Source organism: Schistocerca serialis, chromosome 11 (genome assembly GCF_023864345.2).
Source record: "Schistocerca serialis cubense isolate TAMUIC-IGC-003099 chromosome 11, iqSchSeri2.2, whole genome shotgun sequence".
In the NCBI taxonomy this organism is placed as follows: Eukaryota; Metazoa; Arthropoda; class Insecta; order Orthoptera; family Acrididae; genus Schistocerca; species Schistocerca serialis.
Window position 1 is genome coordinate 32,048,340 of NC_064648.1, and position 21,827 is coordinate 32,070,166.

The 21,827-nt window shown below is 43.7% G+C and overlaps 1 protein-coding gene across 1 annotated transcript in view; it reads left to right on the forward strand.

The window, feature by feature from the left end:
* The window catches only part of LOC126427150 (uncharacterized), a 70,155-nt gene that overhangs the window by 16,657 nt on the left and 31,671 nt on the right, over positions 1-21,827 (forward strand). The gene's annotated exons all lie outside the window — the stretch shown is intronic.

The following is a 21,827-nucleotide window of genomic DNA, read 5'->3' on the forward strand; positions in this document are numbered from 1 at the left end:
CTTGTTCACTTCATAATGTGGATGAAATTAATGGTTAAACTCCAATTAATACCCTAACTACAGAGCAGCACAAAATGACAGTGTCTCATCTGCAACCAAAACTACTTATTCCATTCTATTAATTAGTATACTTAATGTCTGAAGTGCTGTACTTTTTTTTTGACGTGTAGCTGATGCATCCACAATACCACAAAATCACTTCCTTGAAGAATATGTTTTCAATAAACAATAAAAATCTCTTTGTAAGAGATAAGAAGGAAAATTCTTACTATCAAGTTGTTCAAGTGATCAGACTGTGGAGAAAACAATTTATGATGAAGAGAAAGATACAGTAAGGTAATGTTACAAATGAAGTTTTGGAGAATCAACTATGCAAAAATAAAAGTAAGAGGACACACTGGATCACTAAAACTAAATACTAGTGCAAAGGTCATAAACAAGAATAATTATATAGTACATTTTTTCTGAATTTATCACAAAAAGTAATAAGGTAAAACTACTCAGATACCATGAGATAGATCATAACAATGGTTCACAATAATATCTGATGAATTAATCAGTAAATGAAATGACTAGCAATCTATGATGATATACAGTAAGGAAATAATAATCTGCGAGACAATGCTAATTATTTACGGTACTGTAAAGTTGTTGCAAATGAGTTGCAGTAGACACTGCAAGTAGTTTTATGGAGCTATACTCAGCAAAAGAAGTAACTTTCTCCTCTGCCATCACCAGTGAAAATACTCTGTTTAGGAAATGCTCTCACCACAAATCAGTGTCCCAACACCGGCCAGTGGATTGGAGGGCCACACCATTTGGGTCCCAGGGCTGTCCACTCTTTTCCAATCCTACACCCAGAGCAAATAAACCCTCACAAGGATCTCAGTGGCCAAAAGTTGTGTAAGAGACAAAAAAGAAATATCAGGAGAAACATACTTCGGTGATCCCAGAGGCATTGGGTACCTCCTTGCTATTGGATACAGAATCAATGCCCAGTGATGTTCAACCCCCGCTGGTGACAGACAGTGATCCTGGGTGATGTCCTCATCTCCTGGCCAGTTCACCCATAACCAGGACACTGTCATCATGATGATCTAATTGAACTGCAAAGGATATTACAGTCACTTGCCAGAATGGCAACACGTAATCTCCTCTTGTTCTGCAATCTGTATTACTCTTCTAGAACAACAAGTCACATATTACCTCACCAAACTCTTTGAGGTTACCATGCGTTCTGTCAGAACCATTCAGAACCATACTGATGCCAGGAGATCTGGAGGTGTTGCACATTGGCTCACACAGTTGTCATCGGTGAGTGGATAGCCCTCTTCACCTTGTTGGAAGCTATGCAAATGACACCAGCATTCAAAATTTGTAATGTATATTAGCCTCTAGGCAGGGGACTTACCTTGAAATGACCAAATTCATCTGACATTCCTCCCCCCTCCCCCCCCCCCCCCCCTACACCCCTGCCCCCAACTTTCTTTTGGGGATTTCAGTGTGCACCACCCCTGTATGGAGAAGTACTGCTTAATCTGGTAAGGACTTTCAGTGATGGTACTTCTGCTTATTTCAGAACTACCTGTGGCTCCTTTCGGCTGTCAACCTTAGGATCTCTTCCCCGTCTTGTGGCATCACTGCAGTAGTTGATATGTGACAATCTTTGTGACAGTAAGCACTTTATGAAGGTCCTCTCACTCCCTTGTCACCACGTGATGGACTGATTAACCTGTTGAGCTCTTCAGAGGGTCAAATGGTATTTGTGTACCTCTTCTGTTACCTTCACCTTCTCTCTGTCAGTTTGCATTGATGACGTGGTGTCGAACGTCCCTGGTGTGAGTGTGATCACCTACACCACAGGAACTGCTGTTCCACGTTATACAGCCCCCCCCCCCCCCCCTCTCTGCTACTGAATAGTGTCATTGTAGACCAAAGATGTTGCAACAGCTTTTCAGGATCATTGAAGGGCCTTTACATGTCTAAAGCGACATTCTTCACTGACCACCTTCTTTACTTGCAAACGGCTCTTCATCTGTGGCTCACTGTCCAAGTAAACACAGTGAGAAAGAATGCTGGAGCCCTACATTTTCTCATTGGGAACATATGCCTCTTAATCCTAGGTGTGAGTCAAGCTTCATAGTCTCCAGGCCTGTCAAATATCAACACGTGTTCCCAGTCTCTTTCTTTATGGTGTTACTTGTTCCAATGCTTCGGTCCTTGTTGAAAACCGTGTGACTTACTTTCCAACATCATCTGTGACCTCTTTTTATGTGGCTACCTTGTGAATGCTTACATGGGATATCTTTCTGTCTTACACTATCTGTCATGCTGGTTATCTAATGAACCTTATATTGTCTGGGAAGTGCTTCAGGCTCTTGACTCATCATACAGCCCCAGGCACTGATCTGATTCATAATCAGACTATATGTTTTTATTTAATCATGTCAGAAACTCACTCTATAGCTTACAAGTTATATAAAATGTTCCAAACCATGGTGCTATAAGCATTAAAATTACAATTTACTGTTTTGTGATCAGTATGTAGCAACCTCCCATGCGTCCTTGGTGACATAGATGAAATTCTGTGGCATGCATGACGTTGGGAATAGGCTGCAGACAAGATGATGACTCATTGTCTGTTCTTCACCGCATTCACATGCTGTGGAGTTGCATGCAAATCCTCACTTTTTCAATTTGGTCTCTGTTCTTCCAACTCCAGAATGCAGCCTGTTTAGGGTCTTCCATATTGACCAGCTTTCTTCGTGACCTGATGGGAGTCTTTCAGTTGGGATCATCCACCCTGCAAGGTGGCTGGTTCTGGAACACCATGAGTTGATTCTGAAGTTCAAAGGTAGTTCAGTGAGGCTTTCAGTTGAATGGAGAAAGCTTTTCCTTGACTTGAGTCTTGGTACTGCTGGGTGATACCTGTGTAGTGTGTGGGTCTTCGCATTCAGTGCCTTAGATGTTTCCAGTCTGTATGCACATTCATGATGGATACCAGGAGGTGGGGTGCCTGCTAGACCATAAACTTTATCATGTGGTGTAGATCTCAATCATCCCGTACCGAGTCTGCAGGTTTCATTCAAGGTGATATATACTTGTTTAGCATGACTAGATCTGCACCAGACAGGGCAAGCATATCCTGCAGCTGAATAGCAAAGAGCTACAGCAGAAGTTCTTAAGATGCAAGGATGCATCCCCCAGGTTGTACCCAATAATTTCCAGAGAAAGTTGTTCCTTGCAGATACAAAAGTTCAAATGCATGTGAACTCCTAAGGGACCAAACTGCTGAGGTCATCAGTCCCTATATTTGCACACTACTTACACTAAATTAACGCTAAGGACGACACTCACACCCATACCTGAGGGAGAACTCAAACCTCTGGCAGGAGGGACTGCACTATTAGTGACATGGTGCCTCTAACATATACCTTCCGTTTGGTGTTCAGGCAATGTATTCTGTAGGTAAGTGCTCGATTAAGAGTTACTCCAAGATATTTGGAGGTGAAGCAGTGTTCTAATTACTTACCTTCCCAGAACAAATGCAATTTCCTTGCTGCATATCTATTTCTAAGATGGATCGCACAAATCTGTGTTTTTGCTGGATTTGGCTTCAGCTGGTTGTCTTGGTAATAGTCACTTAGAATTTCTAGAGCATGGGAGAGCTTCTCTTCAATATGTTCAAAAGATGCTCCTTGGACTGCTAAAGCAACATCATCAGACAATTCACCATGTGGATGACCTCAAAAATGCTGTCTGCTCATGGCCTTCAACTGTATTTGGCTAGAAGGTGTTCTCCCTTCACAGTGCAAGTCCCTTCACAGTGGGAAGACACTATCATCATCCCAATCCCTAAACCAGACGAAACCCCAAGTCTATTGACAGCTAGTGTCTGATTAACCTCACCAACATGCTCAGAAACTGTTTGAGAGAATGGTAACCTGGCAAATACGATGGGATCTCAAATCACAGAGCCTTTTGTTGCCTGTCGGTGTGGTTTTCTGGACAGGATACACAACTGATCATCTGGTTGGTTTCAAAACAGCCATCTGGCAGGCATTTTTCTAAAATTCAACCACTTATTGCATGAGGCATATGACACTGCTTGGCACCATCACATTTTACTTACCTTCCATGAGATGAACTTTCATGGGTCCTTATTCATCTTATCCCATCATCTGAAACTGCCCAAATTCTTCTTGTTTCTTCAACAGGATTTGATACAGAGCAGGTAACTATTTTTTATGTCACTAATTCCTAGACACTGCCAGACCTATTTATTTGGCTGACTGCCATCAGAAGTGAATGCAGTAATTCTTGTTCTGTCTTGCTCTTGAATCAATTTCTGTGAGATGAAGTCATCAGTAGTTGCATTGCAAGTAGCATACACAGCAACAGGTTGGATCCAGTTATGCAGTAGAGCTACAAACGTAAACAGGAGAACATGATTTACAAGTTTATTCATAGGAGTCTTCTGGAGTATATTCCCCTATATTGATGAAACCATCAACACTGAACAAAGTGCTATTAAAATGCGCTTCTTCTTGGAGCTTAACTTCATAAAAAATCAGCACACCTATGTGTTTGTTTTCATCTCATCCTTCCTGAGAATAATTCTTAATTGTTTCAGTATCAGACATATTGATTCCGTATGAACATCTGAGACCTGTTACTAAATTTCGCAGATGGTGTATTGGAAGGAAGTGGCAACAATCCTTGCTTCAAACAATGTTTATATCCTTTGGGTGACTTAATTTTTAAGAGTACACTGTCCAGAAGAAACTCTGTTATCATCCACATTCCCTTACTGTTTTCTAACAGGCTTTTCTTTATTTTGTGTCTACTATGATTTTCTGTTTCTTGCTTAGTTTAGAATGATCTAAGAGATGTGACTGAATTGTCATATGCTTTTTGTCTGATGGGTGCTTCAGCAGAAGATTTATTTCAGCATTCGCTATTCATAATTTAATATATAATTGCACAACTTCCAGCTTCTTATACTTTAATGTTCTTTTTAATGAAATTACTGCTGTGTCTGGTACCGTTTGGTTCTGCAAACTTCCCTTGACAGAAGAAACACTGAGATCATAACTTCTTATTAAACATTTTTCCTTTGCCACAGCTTCTTTCTTGCGAGTGTTTTACTGGTGATTTTCTGTTGTGCAATACTTCCGATAGATATTTTGGTAAATTGGGAAATAAATAAAGAATGGCTCCTCATTTTAGAGACCACTTTTGTCTTGGAATTTTAACTTGTTTACCATTGATGACAAACAAGTCTGCTTTTGTGAGAAGTTCCTCACTGAAATGTGAATCACACACAAAACAACTGTGAGTCAGATCTCTATCTTTCTGAATTATTGCTGTTGCTCATTTGGAAAACTCTGCTACATTTTTTGGAGGTCTAAAAAAATTCTTACCCTTACTTTCTCTGTTGCCTGATCTGCGCACTGGAACAATGTACATAGGCATTTTTCATTCTTCTTCTTCAAAAATGAATAACTAAGACTCTTAACAGCACTTTACCACTGAAGCCTTCAACTCTGTGATGTCCACTCGCAACATTTCAAACAAACTCGCAAAATAAGCATAGACTCTACCAACACACACCTTCCAATATGGCAGAATCATGTCAACTGAAGTGACAGCTCTGCTCATAGTTTACGGGCTTGCCATCTGCCCTACACTACATGTGTTAACACACCGGGTGTCAGCATACTTTCTCTTCTGCTTGCTATGATCTAATCTTTTTATGGCAGTTGTGACAGCCATTAATAGAGCCCTACATTGTGTCAAATGGACCATCCTCAACTGCAGTTTAGTTTGTAGTAACTCAGTGAGCAGTCTCCAGGCTGTTTGTTGATTGATGATACTTTTGTCACACTATGATGTGTGCTATTCACAACATTCTCTATTATACCTTAATCCATCCTCCCATGGGACAAGGCAGCTAACATTGACGTGGATGTGGACAGGACATGTGACCTCAGCACACGGGATGAGCTGGTTAACATGATTTGCGCTCTCAGCACTGTCGTGCACCCATTATTACCTTTATTTGATTTGCAATGCACATCGTTATCTGAAAAGAATAGAGGCACATAAAATAGCTGTGTCAACTGTGTTAGTGATTGTCAAAGAAGAGTAGAGAAAATCATAATGAAGGTTCTGTACTCATCAGTGGCTTGAACATTGAATTGCTGGCATTGGAACAATACGTAATGCTGTCCAACAATCTGAGATATTGTTATTTGTTAACTTAATAGGATTTCCATACCATTTTCAGTTTTAAATTTAATACACTTATGGTATAGTGTCTAATGTTAGTATTCTCAATGTTGCATTGACTACCAGCACTCTGAAAAAACATACATTATTGCACAGATTTCAAGTTCAAGACTTGTTTTGTAATTTCATGTGAATGGAAGACGAGATTTTATCAAAGTTGCACACCATCATTGAAAAAGATATTTACCAACAAGATAAAAACATAAGCCAGTCCATAAACCCATATTTTACAAGATGTTTCATAACAGTAAAAACTTCTAGTGTGTAACTTGTTTTTACTTTCTGGCATACTCTGGCTGGCTGGCCAAGGTTTCTGGCCACTGGGGAAACAGTCTAGTTGTTGGCCTTTGCAACAAGAATTGCCTCAGATACATTGCTTATAATAAATAACATCAACTTTTGAGATAGTATTTCTACTTTAATCATTTAGGAAAGAAAGGAATAGCAGCAAGTGGATGTGAACCTGCTACCTTTCTTTTCACAGCTCATAGCCCACGGTGCTTTCAGCTGTATGCAGTGGGTCGATGTGCATGTAATATTTCTGCACTGTGTCTGTCAGTTGGCCTGACTTTGTAATTTGTTAATAACAATATGTTTGCAATGATATTAACAAGTCTGATGTTATGTGTTGATCGATTCAGTTCTTTCAATGCTCTTAGGAGCTTAGTAGTCTTCACCCTAACTAATAACATTATTCTGTGCCCCCCCCCCCACCTCTCCCGAGGGGCTCACAGTTCTCTTGTGATTTCATGCATGTTGCCCCTAGGGCCCATTCTTCCTTCCTGTGTTGCATTTCGTTCACCATGCTCCTCCTCTCTGCTCCCTCATTCCCCTCTCTTGGCGTATTTATATATGTTGACCTGACTATTCACCTGTTTCCCTGCATTCCTTGTGATTTTGTTCCTCCTGCCTGTTCTCTTTCGTCCTTTTTGGTGTTTTTGGTCCACTCTTGGTGTTTGACCTCCACTTCTAAATTTTCTGTCTTTAGTGTGAGCCATTTGGGGAACATCTCCCTCTGTAGTGTATGTGATGTGGATGCTTCTCCGTCCCTGCCTTCCACTCTCCTTCCCCACCATAACCCCCACTGCCCCACTAGGTCATCAGCATGTGTAGCCAGTCCATGTGGTGGGGCTGTTATGTGCTCATCTGGCCTAGCCCCCTGACAATACAAGAATCACACTACTGATGCATGAGTTGTTACCTCCCCATGTATGCCAAGAAGTGGTTGCTTGTCATCCTGGAGCATTGCAACTCTCAGCGACAACTGTCCTGCCAGGCGGCCGTTGCTGTGTCTGGGTGGTGCCCACGGGGAGAGCCCCTGATTGGAGTGGGTGGTGTCAGGTGGATGCTCGGTGTACGAAGCATATCAAGAAGCAGAAATCTGGCCGTTCTTCAAAGACCATCACATTTAGTGGTAGTGGATCCTTGAATGCTGCTTCATATGATCCTGCAGCTTTCCCTTCCTTGGCTGCACTTTGGGAGGAGGGCCAGGCTCACAGTCTTTGGATGAAACACTTTCCCCACTACCTGGTCTGTATTAGGATTCACATTCACCACCATAAACCTGTTGTTTTCTCTGGAGAATATAGAGGAGTAGTGTGGCAGTGTGGAGTCTCACAGTAAGAAGCAGTCGGGCTCCCTGTTGACCAGAGCTTCTTCTGCTGCCCAATCTGCAGCTCTTTGTGCTTGTGGTTGCCTAAGTCATTTCCCAGTGTCTATTATTCGTCACCAGTCTCTGCATATGATCCAGGATGTGACTATAGGGATCTCATTCTGCAAACTTATGAGTAGCTCTGGGCTAATCTGGAGCAGTTTGGTGTTCACTTTGTTTGACATGTGGAGAAGTGTCGTAAAGACAACCACACCAATATTGGCACTTTTGTTAAGCTTTCTAGGGAGATACACTCCCAGAGAAAATTAAGATTGTATTTTACCACTGTGATGTGGAACTGTACATCCTGCCACCCATGAGGCGCTTTCAGTGCTTGAGTTTTGGGCATATGTCTTCCCACTGTACAGCAGACCCTCTGTGTGGTGACTGTAGCCACCCACTTCATGAGGGAAGACCCTGTGTTCTGCCACCTGCGTTGTAAATTGTCATGACTGCCACTCTCCATGCTCGTCAGGTTGCCCAATTTACAAGAAAGAAAGAAAATCCAAGAGGGTAAGTCCCTGGATTGTCTATCTTATTCTGAGGCTTGCCAAAAATATGGCCAACTCCAGCCAGTGTTGATTTCTTCAATTTTTGCCTCTGATACATCCTTTCCCCCTCCTGCCACTTCCTTACCCAGCTTCATCCCCCTCTCATCTCCACCTCCCCTGCAGTTCCCATGCCCTCTCCTCTGGTTGCCGTTCACCCTCCCTGGATGAATAAGTGCCCTGTTCTTTGGCACCTGCCAGTGATGCCCCCCTCACCCCCTCCCTTGGGACCCACCCCTGTGTCTATCCAGCCATAGGCCTGCTACCACAACTCTCTTTCGGTTCCAGACCTTGGGGGCGCCTGCTATCCATCTGTGGCCTGCCCTCATCAACCTCCAAGAGGAGGAGGAGGTGGAGGAGGAGGAGGAGGAGGAGGAGGAGGAGGAGGAGGAGAAGAAGAAGAAGAAGAAGACTACGCCTCCCCTTCCTGGTGCCCCATGAGGTGCCACCTCCCCCTTTGCATCTTGAGTCTGATATTTATGGGTGTCACCCCGCTCTCGTAGGTGATGACCACTGACCCGGTGACATGACATCCTCTCGGCTTCTTTATGTCTAAACTGGTCTCTAACCACACAATAAACAAGTGTAACTGCTAAGTATATTACTGTCACCTACCAGAAATACAGCTTATTTCCTCTTGCTTTGCATTGTATCTTTTCGTGTCAAGAAATGCACTTTCTTGATGACCATTCTCCAACTTTTCATGGGTATCGGGCATTCTGTCAAAATCATGCTGACCATGGGATAGCGTCTGGAGAGGTCTGCACTTTGGTTCACACCGATGTCATTAGTGACTGGATCCCCATTTATACTAACGAAGAAGCAATAGTGGCATGAGTGCAAATGACCCCAGCAATCACCATTTGCAGTGTCTACAACCCTCCAGGTACACCGCTTCCTTTTGTTGACTGCCTCCCTTGATACAGCAACTCCCACCTCCTTATCTCCTCCTCGGGGATTTCAGTACATGCCACACCCTTTGAGGAAGTGGCAATTCAATGGGTAGGGATCTTCTGATTGAATAACATGTTACAAACTTTGACTTTTGTCCTCATTGACAGTTCCCCTACCCACTTCAGTGTCACTTGTGGCACGTCTTCTGCTGTCGATCCCACGATCTCCTTCCCTGCTCTGATTGCTTCCCTACACTGGTCACCCATGATGGTCTTTGTGACAGTGATCGCTTTCTGGTGATTGTATAATTCCCCTGCTGCTGCCCAGCAGACAGGCCCCCATGTTGGGCATTCCGCAGATCCAATTGGCCTTTATATATATGTCTGCAATGCACTTTGACACCTCTCTGTAGGATTGCATTGATGCGGGTGGTTGTGTGAGACATTTCTGCAACTATTCTTCATGCCACTGGCACTTCTATCCCCCTATCTACAGGTCCTTGTCATTGACTGATACCATCATGGATCAAGGAGGTAGCAGTCTCTATCAAGGATGGCCAATAGGCCCTGCAACGATTTAAATGTCACTGTTCACAGACCAACCTTATTGCTTTGAAACGTCTCCATGCTAAGGCTTGCTACCTTTTTAAGCAAAGTAAGAAGAAAAATGCTTGGAGCATTATGTTTTCTCCCTCAGTCCTTGCAGGACATTTCGCAACACACTTTGAAATGCCATCAGCATCCTGTTCCTATCTTGCTATGTTTCTCTGGGAGAAATGCCAAGCTGAAGAAACCCCCCTCGGTTTCAACCCTCACCAAGCTGAATTCTACAATGAAGCCTTCACTGAATGGGTTCTTGCAGGCTCTTACCGCTACACATGACACAGCCCCAGGCCCAGATGCCATCCACAACCAGATGATGCAACACTTGGATGTTACACAGAGACAACATTTACTCAGGGTCTTAATCGCATTTGGTTCACTGGTGCCTTCCCCTTGAAATGGTAAGACAGCATAGTTATCCACATCCTTAAACCCGGGAAGAACCAAACGTCTCTTGACAACTACTGCTCGATTATGCGGGCCAATGTACTTTTTAATCTGCTTGAGATGTTGGTTAGCTTCAAATTATGTTGGATACTTGAATCTCAGGGCCTTTTATCACTGTATCAGTGTGAGTTCTGGGAAGGATGCTCAACAACTGACCATTCACTCAGATTGGGAGCAGCAATCCAACAGGCTTGTACTAACAGCCAACTCACTGTCATGGTACCTACATAAGGCATACAACACAGCTTTGTGCCATAACATTTTAGTTACCCTCCATAATGGGGGCTTTCATGGCCCATTCCAGTTTTTATTTGCAAGTTTTTATCTCACTGGCTCTTCAGTGTTTGAGTCGGCATTCACACCTTGGATCCAGAAGAATGATATCTCACAGGGTTGTGTTTTAAGTGTCACACTCTTCCTCATTGCCAGCAACATGCTTGTAAACTTTGTTGGCCATCAGGTTTCCCTGGCATTATACATCGACAATTTTTGCAGCTCCCACTTGGTAGCATCTGCTGAATGCCTGCTTCAAGGCACCATCTGATGGGCATCTGCATAGGCCCTCTCCCATGGCTTCCAGTTTCCTCTTGCCAAAATGCGGTTTATGCATTTTTGCTGTTGACCCACAGTGCACCCTGATCCAGAACTTTATTTAGGGAACCAGCACCTAGATGTCGGAGCACAGTCATTTCTTGGGCCTTACTTTTGATAAAAAGCTGACATGGCTGCCCTATATTCACCACCTGAAGATTACTTGCGTGCAGAAGTATAATGCGCTGTCTTGTGGTTGACACATTGTGGGTTGCAGTTTGTGCTACTCTTTTCCATCTTTACCGTGCTCTGGTTTTGTCCAGACTAGATTATGCTTGTGTGGTTTATGGCTCAGCAGCTCCTTCCACTTTGAAACTACATGATCCTGTTGTTCATCATTATATGGTGTGTCTGGCTATCAGTGCCTTTCACAGTAGTCTCACCGACAGTCTCTTATCACCATTTTGACGGTTCCCTGACCATCCTATATACCCCATCATCTTTGCAAATGAGGGATGTCTCCCAAGACACCCAAACTCATGTGGGACTGCTGGTTGGAATGTGTCTCACTTCCCTCTCCACCTGCGGTCTGGGGGTTAGAATAGGCCCAAGGTATTCCTGCCTGGCATAAGAGGCAACTAAAAGAAGTCTCACACTTTTTAGTCCTATGAGTTCAGGTCCCATTCTATGGTTTGACCTGTCACTTTCAAAATTCTACTGAAATGTGGGCCGTATGGGGCACAACACCTTATGTGGTGCACAACTTATCCATAATGCCCGTAGATTCAATCTCCTGAATCTCTCGTCATGGCTTTGCGTCTCCACCTGCAATTCAGCTATTTGGGCAAGGACACTTTCTGGGGTATGTCATCTTCTTCCATTGTCTCCTGTCCTCTTTTGCTCCCATGACAATATTGGATTTCTCTGCGCTCAATATCCAGCATGGTAGCTAGTCCATTGTGGTTGGGTCATCATGTACCCATTTGGTGGTAGCCCCCTGACAACGCAGGGATCACACTGCTGATGACTGAGCTGGAAACTCCCCATGTATGCCAAAGAGTAGATAGCTGTCTTCCTGGGGCATCAGGACTTCCAGCAACGGCCATCATGCCAGTTGGCCTTTGCTGTGGCTGGATGACACTCGCGGGGAGAACCCCTGATCGGAGTGGGTGGCATCAGGGCGAATGACCTGCAATGGAGCGGACTAAGTCATCTCTTCCTGGTGACCATATGACACCAGCATTCTCTAAGAAGGATAAGATCGAACACAATACTACACCATGGAAGGAATGTAGGGCTACAGAACAGAGAGAGCCATATTAGCTTTGGTTTTTAGTCTGTAGCAGAACTGATGGGGACTCCTTTCTACCTACAAAACCTCAGTTTTTCATTGAACACGTTGAGGATAAGTTTGGAGAAGTGACAGTGTTGTCCAAGATGCAAAACAGTGCAGTCTTGTTTCAGACAGCATCCCCAGCCCAATCCCGGGTGTTACTCGTTTGTGAGTGATATTCCTGTTTCCGCCACTCCCTATAAAAGCCTCAACATGGTCCAGGGGATCAGTTTCCATCTCAGTATCCTCTTGCAGTCTGATGACGAGCTCTGTAACAGCGGGGTGTTCATTTCATCCGGCGTATTTACATAGCACCCAAAGACAGAGTTGCTATGTGTTCCTTCATCTTGGACTTTGATGGTGATTCATTACCTGCAAAGGTCAAGTTGATGGTTTACTGCTCTGATGTTAAACTGTATGTCCCTCTCCCTATGTGGTGCTTTAAGAGCTGGGAGTTCAGGCACATGTCTTCCCGCTGCAATTCCATTGCCACATGTTGAGACTGCGGACATCCACTGCAACCAGATACTCCATGTGCGCCACCTCCCACTTGCATCAACTGTGGATAGCACCACTCCTGCTGCTCACCAGACTACCCAGTACTCCAAAAGGAGCAGAGATTCATGGAGTACAAGACCCTGGACCAATTTACTTACACAGAGACTAAATGTAAATTTGAAAGATTACACCCCATTCGGTTGACGTTAACATATCCTGCAGCTATGTCACAATCACCGTCCCAAGTGCCAATGGTTCCTCACTCTGTGCCACGAACAGTGAGCCCTCTGGGCCACCAGAATACATCTGCCACCTTGGTGGTAGGGGGCAAATCTTCCTCCATTGCTCCCAAAGCACCTACTTTGGGAGCAAGGCATCCCCAAATGCAGGGAACATTGGTCCCCTCCCCCCTGTCGGAGAAGCAACAGCTTCCTCTGGCTCCTCTCATGCGGAAGGGGTCCCTTGGGGCCCTCTCTCCCAAGGTCTCCACTAATGCCATGGTAGACACTCGCCAGTGTCTCAAGGAGCCAAAAGCTGCTGGACAAAGAGGTTCACGGTCTTCCTCCATGCCTGAAGCTGCTTTGGAGAAATCTTCCCAGCAGGTCCCCAAAGAGAAGCAAGAGAGCAATCAAACTAAGAAGTAGTCAGATAAGAAACAGGACTCTCTGGTGGCCTCAACACCACCACTCCCTATCAATTCTGCATCTGAGGATGCAGTGGAGATCTTAGCATCACCTGCAGACCTGGATCTCACCGATGCCTCATCCAGCATAGAAATGGCTACAAATACTCAGTCAGTGGCAGCAGATGACCCTGAGGCATAACCTGCCTCCTTGCGCGCTTCATGCCTTCCCAGCCTCATGTTAACGTCATTGTCCGGAGGAATTGTGGTGGTTTTTTCCACCATCTGACTTAGCTACGGCAACTCTTAAGCTTTACACCTATTTTCTGCATTGCCCTTAAGGAAACCTGGTTCCCGGAAATGCGGATCCCTGCCCTCCACAGCTATAGGGATATTGCAAGAACTTTAGTGACTATAATAGAGTGTCAGGTGGAGTTTGTGTCTATGTCCTGAACTCAGTCAGTTGTGAAACTGTGCCCCTTCAAACCCCTGTTGAAGCTGTGGTTGTCAGAATAAGTACGACGCAAGAAATAACTGTCTGCAGTGTATATTGTCCTCCATATGGTGCAGTACCCCTGAATGCACTGGCTGCACTGATTGATCAACTCCCTAAACCTTTCCAACTTTTGGGAGATTTTGACACTCATAAACCCTTGTGGGGTGGCACTGTGCTTATTTGCCAAGGCAGAGGTGTCGAAAATTTACTGTCACAACTCGACTTCTGCCTCATCAATACAGGTGCCACCTGGCGACATCATATCCTTGGCCACATTATACGAGTGGGGTCTCCAAGGGCCGCTCCTGATCTTATCCAGAATTTCCTGTCACTTCCAATTTTCATATCCAAGTTGGTGACTCCCATAGTTCCCCTCATATCCAGGAGAATGGGGTCCCGCAGGGCTGTGTATTGAGTTTATCTCTACTTTTAGTGGCTATTAATGGTCTAGCAGCAGCTGCAGGGCCATCCGTCTCACCGTCTCTGTATGCAAACGACTTCTGCATTTTGTACTGCTCGACCAGTACTGGTGTTGCTGAGTGGCACCTACAGCGAGCCATCCACAAGGCACAGTCATGGGGTCTAGCCCATGGCTTCCAGTTTTCGGCTGCAAAGTCATGTGTTATGGACTTCTGTCAGTGTCGTACCGTTCATCCTGAACCAGAACTTCACCTTACAGATGATTCCCTCACTGTAGTAGAGACATATCAATTCTTAGGACTGGTTTTTGATGCCTTATTAACTTGGCTTCCTCACCTTCATCAGCTTAAGTGAAAGTGTTGGCAGCACCTCAATGCCCTCTGCTACCTGAGCAACACCAATTGGGGTGCAGATCGCGCTACGCTGCTGCAGCTCTACAGAGCCCTTGTTCAATCCCACCTTGGCTGTGGGAGTTTGGTTTATGGTTCAGCGGTACCCTCAGCATTGCATTTACTTGCCCCAGTGCACCACTCTGGCGTTTGACTAGCGACAGGAGCTTTTAGGACGAGTTCGGTGACAAGCGTACTGGCGGAGGCTGGAGCCCCTCCATTGCAGGTCAGGTGTGCACAACTGCTCGCCAGCTACATTTCACACATTATTCCTTCTATCTGAACTAGAGTCCTTGCCTTTACCCCCTATACTCGAGGTCCATTCACGTACACCTCCATGGTGTACACCTAGGCTGTCGCTTTGTGTGGACCTTTCACATGGCCCAAAGGACTCAGTTCACCCCACAGTGCTCTGGTGTCATTTCCTCTCAATTATTCACATGTACTGAGGCCATGAAGTGGTTTACACCGACAGCTCGATGGCTGATGGTCATGTCAGCTTTACGTATGTCCATGGAGGACATATTGAACAGCATTCCTTGCCTGATGGCTGCAGTGTTTTCACTGCAGAGCTGGTGGCTATATCTCGTGCTCTTGAGCACATCCATTCATGCCCTGGGGAGTCGTTTCTTCTGTGTACTGACTCCTTGAGCAGTGTTACCGAGCGAGGTGGCGCAGTGGTTAGCACACTGGACTTGCATTTGGGAGGACGACGGTTCAATCCCGCGTCCGGCCATCCTGATTTAGGTTTTCCGTGATTTCCCCAAATCGCTTCAGGCAAATGCCGGGATGGTTCCTTAGAAAGGGCACGGCCAGTTTCCTTCCCCATCCTTCCCTAATCCAAGCTTGTGCTCCATCTCTAATGACCTCGTTGTCGACGGGACATTAAACAGTAATCTCCTCCTCCTCCTCCTCGAGCAGCCTACAAGCTATTATCAACCAGTGCTGCCCGCATCATCCTTTGGTAGTGACCATCCAGGAGGCCATCTATGCCCTGGAATGGTCCAGTCGTTCAGTGGTGTTCGTGTAGAACCTAGGACATGTCGAAATCCCAGGCAATGAACTTGCTGACAGCCTGGCTAAACTGGCTACTCGGAAACTGCTTATGGAGATTGGCATTCCAATAACTGGCCTGTGTTCGTTTTTATGCTGCCAGGTTTTTTGGCTTTGGGAGACAGAATGGCATAGTCTCAGTATGCACTACAAATGGCATGCCAGTAAGGAGACTACTAATGTGTGGCAGTGCTCCATGCAGGCCTCTCATGGTTCTCTACCGGGTCCGCATTGGCCATGCTTGGGCGACCGGCAGGTATCTCCTGCACCGTGAATGACTCTGAGCACTATGGGACTTAACATCTATGGTCATCAGTCCCCTAGAACTTAGAACTACTTAAACCTAACTAACCTAAGGACAGCACACAACACCCAGTCATCCTGCACCATGAAGACCCGCCTCAGTGTCGACGCGGTGCCCAGTTGACAGTGGCCCAAATTCTGGTGGACTGCCCCACTTTGACTATACTGTGACGAAATCTTTGATTACCGGTCTCGTTGCCACTAATTTTATCTGACAATGCCTCATCAGCTGATTTAGTTTTACACTTGATCTAAGTTTTAGCGCATGTCCTTTGTCCCTCTGTGTTCTCCTTCCTAGTGCTTTTAGGCTGGAGGTTTTAATGTGTTGCACAGTGGCTGGCTTCTCCTTTTTATCCTTAAGGTCAGCCAACCATTGTAATCTGTTTTGTTGTTTTAATCTCTTCCACCTGTTTCTTGCGTTTCTGTGGTTTTCTTCTCCCCTTTGTGCATTTAAGTGTTTGTTGCCCTTCTGTAGCTCTTGTGGTTTTCCTTTTCTCTCCATTTTGTGTTGTCGGTCTCACTTGTTTTATTCTCACCCTTGTGGCACTGTGTTATTCAGAACAAGGGTCCGATGACCTAGCAGTTTGATCCCTTCCCCACTCTTTTAAGCCAGCCAACCAACCAATCACTTCCCTTCTCTCCACTCATTGGAAAATCTCTATCTCCATGCATTGGAATGTGCCCTGTGAATTCCCCCCTCCCCCTTCCCCCCCCCTCCACCCTTCCTTCATGATGCCTCGAACACAATTAGGATTGAACTATTTCATGGCCCTAAGGTCTCTGTCACCCCTATGATATTCTGGCATCTTCTATGTTCCATCCTTGAAGAATTCCAGATTGCTGCCATCCTCTATACTGATGGTTCTAAAATGAAAGATAAGGTGGGATAACTTTTACGCCTCCTACTAGCATGGAACACCATTTGCTGCTGGGATCATGTAGTGTGTTCACAGCAGAGCTACTAGCCATTAAGAGGGCTCTCCATTTCATTACTCAGGCTTCCTATCACAGTGTTTTAATATGTGCTGACTCAGTGAGCAGCTTGCAGGCTACATCACCCTTTGGTCTCTGCTATCCATGAACTCCTCTCTGCCCTTGGCCCTGCCACCTGCTGCGTTGTCTTTCTCTGGGTCCCAAGTCTTGTTGGGCATCCCAGGCAATGAACTGGTAGATTGCTTGGCTAGAGAGGCAGATACTTACCACCCATTCCCTTTCATGGTTTCAGGTGCATATAAGAGGATACTCATCAAATCTATCTTTGCCAAAAAGTGAAATGACATCCGGTGCACTGCCACAGTCAAGGAGACTACTGCAGTTTGGCACTCTTCCTTCTGCTCCTCTCGGAAGCAGTCCACTGTCTTATGCTGTCTATGCATCAGTCATACTAGGCACATCCACTTTTTTCTCTTGTGTAACAAGCCACCCCCACAATGTGTCTGTGGAGCCAGACTGACTGTATTCTATATATTGGTGGAATGTCCCCTTCTTTTGGCCGTACTAAGTTTAGTCTTCTAGATTCTTTGTTTTCAGTATTAGCAGGCGATTCACATATGGTTGAACTATTCCTCAGTTTCCTATCTAAAAGTGGTTTAATTTTCAGTTATAAGTTTTGCTTTCCTCCTGGAGCAGGGGCAAGGTGGTTGTGGTTGGAGCCTCTCTTTGTGTTTTCTAGGCTTGGACCCATGACCACTCCTCTATGCAAATACCGCTCTTTTATACCTCTGTGTATCCAGTTTTTACATTTGGCCTACCCTTTTATGCTTTCCACTGCATTTGTTGTAAATTCATCCTTTTATAGCTTCACTCCTGTCACTGTATCCACCCACTTTTAACAGACACTGTATCCTAGGTAAATAACTTTTGGATTACGGGACTGACAACCTCACCATTTAGTTATCCCCCACATGCCCACTTTTATAAGCACACGCAACTAATCATTCATAAATGCAGCTGTGTAACTCATGTCTTTAAGCTAACATTACACCATTGTGAAATGTTATGGCACCTTTTCGCTTTTGAAAACTGTATATCACTTAAACAACAAGTACTAAACTTTCTAAATTGATCACGGCTACTAATACTGCCTCCAACATACAAAGTCATTTCACTAAAAATCATCCATCTTGAAGACAGTCTACTTCCCTTTATCTCAGCCTCACTCAATTTATGATTTTGGTTCTGTTCAGTGACATGATCTGGGTAGGATGTAACATGATGAGCATCTTGCACAAACACTCTTGCGACAAACAACTTCTCAATAAAGGTTTTAAATTTTATTCATTTTCCATAACACATCTGTATCGCCAATGTAATAACAGAAACTCAGGTTGCTCACATGTATGTGTGCTACTTAATTCTGTGAACACAACTAGGCAACAACAAATACATGAATTAAGATCATACAAAGTGTATCATCTGTTTTTCTTTCTACAACACAATATCTTTTTTAATGATAATTAAAGGCCGCTATCCCAACGACATCTGACAGCATGACATGGCTATAAGCTTTGTGCATATGATGAACAGCTTTTAACAACACCATACCCTGTTACAGCAAGTCTGCCACTGTTGCTCTGGCGTTTTTAAACCCAATGCACAGTACACACTATTTCTAACATCAAACTGTACATATCACGAATAAACTCGTTTTTGATATTATGACTTGATACTGTTTTTCCTTTGATATGAATATTACATATACTTACCACTTACCACAAACTGTGTATCGAACCATGTCATTGAAGGAAGGTCGAGCTGACCAGGAATGTGCTATATTCTCTCACGAATATCAGCACATGAGCTACAGTATCATCATAGCTACTGGCTCACTGTTAATGACATACACAGATTAAGAACTGTACCTACAAATGTCATTAATTCATATTTAATATGGAAATTGTACCAAGAAGATGTGCTTTTGGTAGGCAGTCATTGTGCCATAGCATTGAAACGATACATTTTTATAGATTTCAAGTTATAACACTTAAAATATCAGCAACAGGAAGCCATTATCTATGAATATTGAGTTTCCTGTCATTGTATTATAACAAATGGTACCTAAAACAATACGTTTTGAGGGCATCTTCTATTTGCTGGTGCTTCGAAGCAACTTATATTCATACCATGTACTCAATGAGAAATAAAACGCACCAAATATGATGTTTAACGCCATTCAGTATGGTGGCTGCTTTTCTTCAGCTTGTGGCATGTAGCAGTAACACATCTCATCAGCCACGTTCCTGTCTGTGAGGCAAAAATCTAACACACCAGATTATTTATTTCATGATCTGCAGCATAATGGCACATTGAATACCATGCTGTAACCTCAGGAGCTCCTCATCCACATTAATTTTCACTTCTCTTAAGAGAAAGATGGTGGTTGTTATGCCTGCCCAGTTGCCTTTCTCTGGGTCCAAAATCTTGAGAGCATCCCAGGGAATCCACTGATCAAACGAAAGGCTAGAGAAGTGATTATTGTCCAACATTTGCTTTGGTGATAACAGGGTGTGAATTTGTGGGTGCAAATAAGACCTTTCCTTACTCATCATCTGCTGCGCTACTGCCCCCTGTAATAAATTTTACACTACCACTACTACTTCCATTCCTCCCACAATGAGTCCTCCATCTTATGTCAACTAGTCATTGACGGTGTCAAATTAATTGATAGATTTATGTTACATAATGAGCCACCCCCACATAATGGTTGTTGAGCTGTACAAATAGTAGTTCATGTCTTGGTGGGAGGCCCATTCCTTTTGGCTTTCCATGTTAAGTGTGGTCTTCCAGATTTCTTGCCTCTAATCTTGACGAATGGCTCACAGACTGTTGAAGTCGTACTTCGTTTCCTCTTTGAAAGTGGATTTTATTCTCAAGTAGAACAGTTTAAACTACTGCGAGGTCAAAGTGGTTGGCATTAGGACATCTTCCATTGCTTGCTGGGCCTGGAGAACCCTTGATCGTACTCCATTGCCAGCTCCCTCAGTCATCCCTCTTTTGTTCTGTTTTCATTGATTTTAGGGAGCAAGGAATGTGCATGTATGTTTGTTTGTGTGTGTGTGTGTGTGTGTGTGTGTGTGTGTGTGTGTGTGTGTGTGTGTGTGTGTGTGTCAACAACGCAGCGCTTCTGCCTTTCGGTGAATCATTCCTTTATTCCTAAATAATTCGTTATTGTTAACCAGAACTTTCCAAGCATTATTATAATTTTAAGTACATTAACACATAATTTACTGACTTTTTGAATTTTGTATTTCTCTCCCTCTCTCTCTCACTCTCTGTGCTGTTTTCAAGGTTTTGGAAATAAAAGTTTTATTTCTTTTCCAGCATATTGATGTAGTTGCCACCATTGTTGATACAAAGTTTGTAATTTTTTACTCAGTTTCTCAGCTCCTGTGTCAGAAGTCACAATTTTTCCAAATAAATCTTCACTTCCCATCCAGTTAGTACGACACTTCGATACACCCAAAAATTGTTAAAGGAAACTATTAATGTTGGTTTGAGAGACGACAGCTTACTTCCAATTATTTCATGTTAGTAATGCTCAAACAAATATATGTAATTTCCTGTAAATGAAAAAAAAACATTGTACTTGTTACGACATTAATTTTTGCTCAAAAGTGATGGATGGCTGCGGTGGTCTGCGCTCTGTCATAAAAAGGTTCCATAATCCCTATTTCCATTCAGCCTGCTCTGATCTCTCTATACTTGGGCTGTGGTCACTGGCTCATCACTTCACCCAACTAATGTGAGGCTTTCTAAGAAATTCTATTACCCTGACCTTTCTCCTATTCGCAGGCTGGCCTACCGTCCATATAGAAATGAGCTGTGTGAAATCCATATAGCATACACAGTTAGATAAAGTAATGGTGAATGAGTAAAAATGAATGTTGCTGAAAGATGAACATGTTTGCCCATCTGTAGCCTGAGCTAATAGCAGCATGTTTGGGACAGAGATTATGATCCATCCCTTTTCCTCCTGAGTGATCAGTCTGTTATGGATATATACATTTTGATGTCTGTTAGTTATTTCTCTTCTTAGCGTGTGATATGAATATAAATTGAAATCTTTCATGTATTTGTGCATAAGACCACATGTATACATAACAATATAACAATCCCCCCCCCGCCCAAACCCACCACCCGCACTCTGTCTCTCTCGGTCTCAGTTGGCATGCGACTTTTCGGTTGGAAAGTCATTAGAAAGCCAGCCATGAATAGATTTGGTTGAGTGTTTTATGGAGACAAAGAAGAGCCCTCACCTTCAGAGTGTGACTGTAATGTCAACTCCTTGCTGACAGAGTAAAGTCTGGTGCTGTAACTGTGTACCACCTGTCTCAGCCCTATGCAATCTTTTATACTCTCTGTTTTAATATTACCATTATTAGTGTGAACAATTTCAACATAACTTAATCTCACTCTTCAATTATAATGGTTGGGCATTTTTGTTTTCTGTTGAGTCATTTTAATTAAACTAAAATATGGAGGTATGAACCAACATAATGCGGAGTGATTTATAACAAGAGGGAAATAATGGTGTAAAGAAAAATCTAAGGAAAATAAACATAGAGATAAAGATAAATACAGCAAGACTGAAGGACAAAGGCTGTAAGAAAGGGGCGTACTGCAGAGCAGGTGAACTCGTAGTCATAAATCTAATGATGAAATGGAAATTTGCATAAATGGAAGCTGTATTACAAGAGAAGGAACCCTGCATCCAAAGCATTGTGACACCTTTTATATCTTTTCTTCTCAA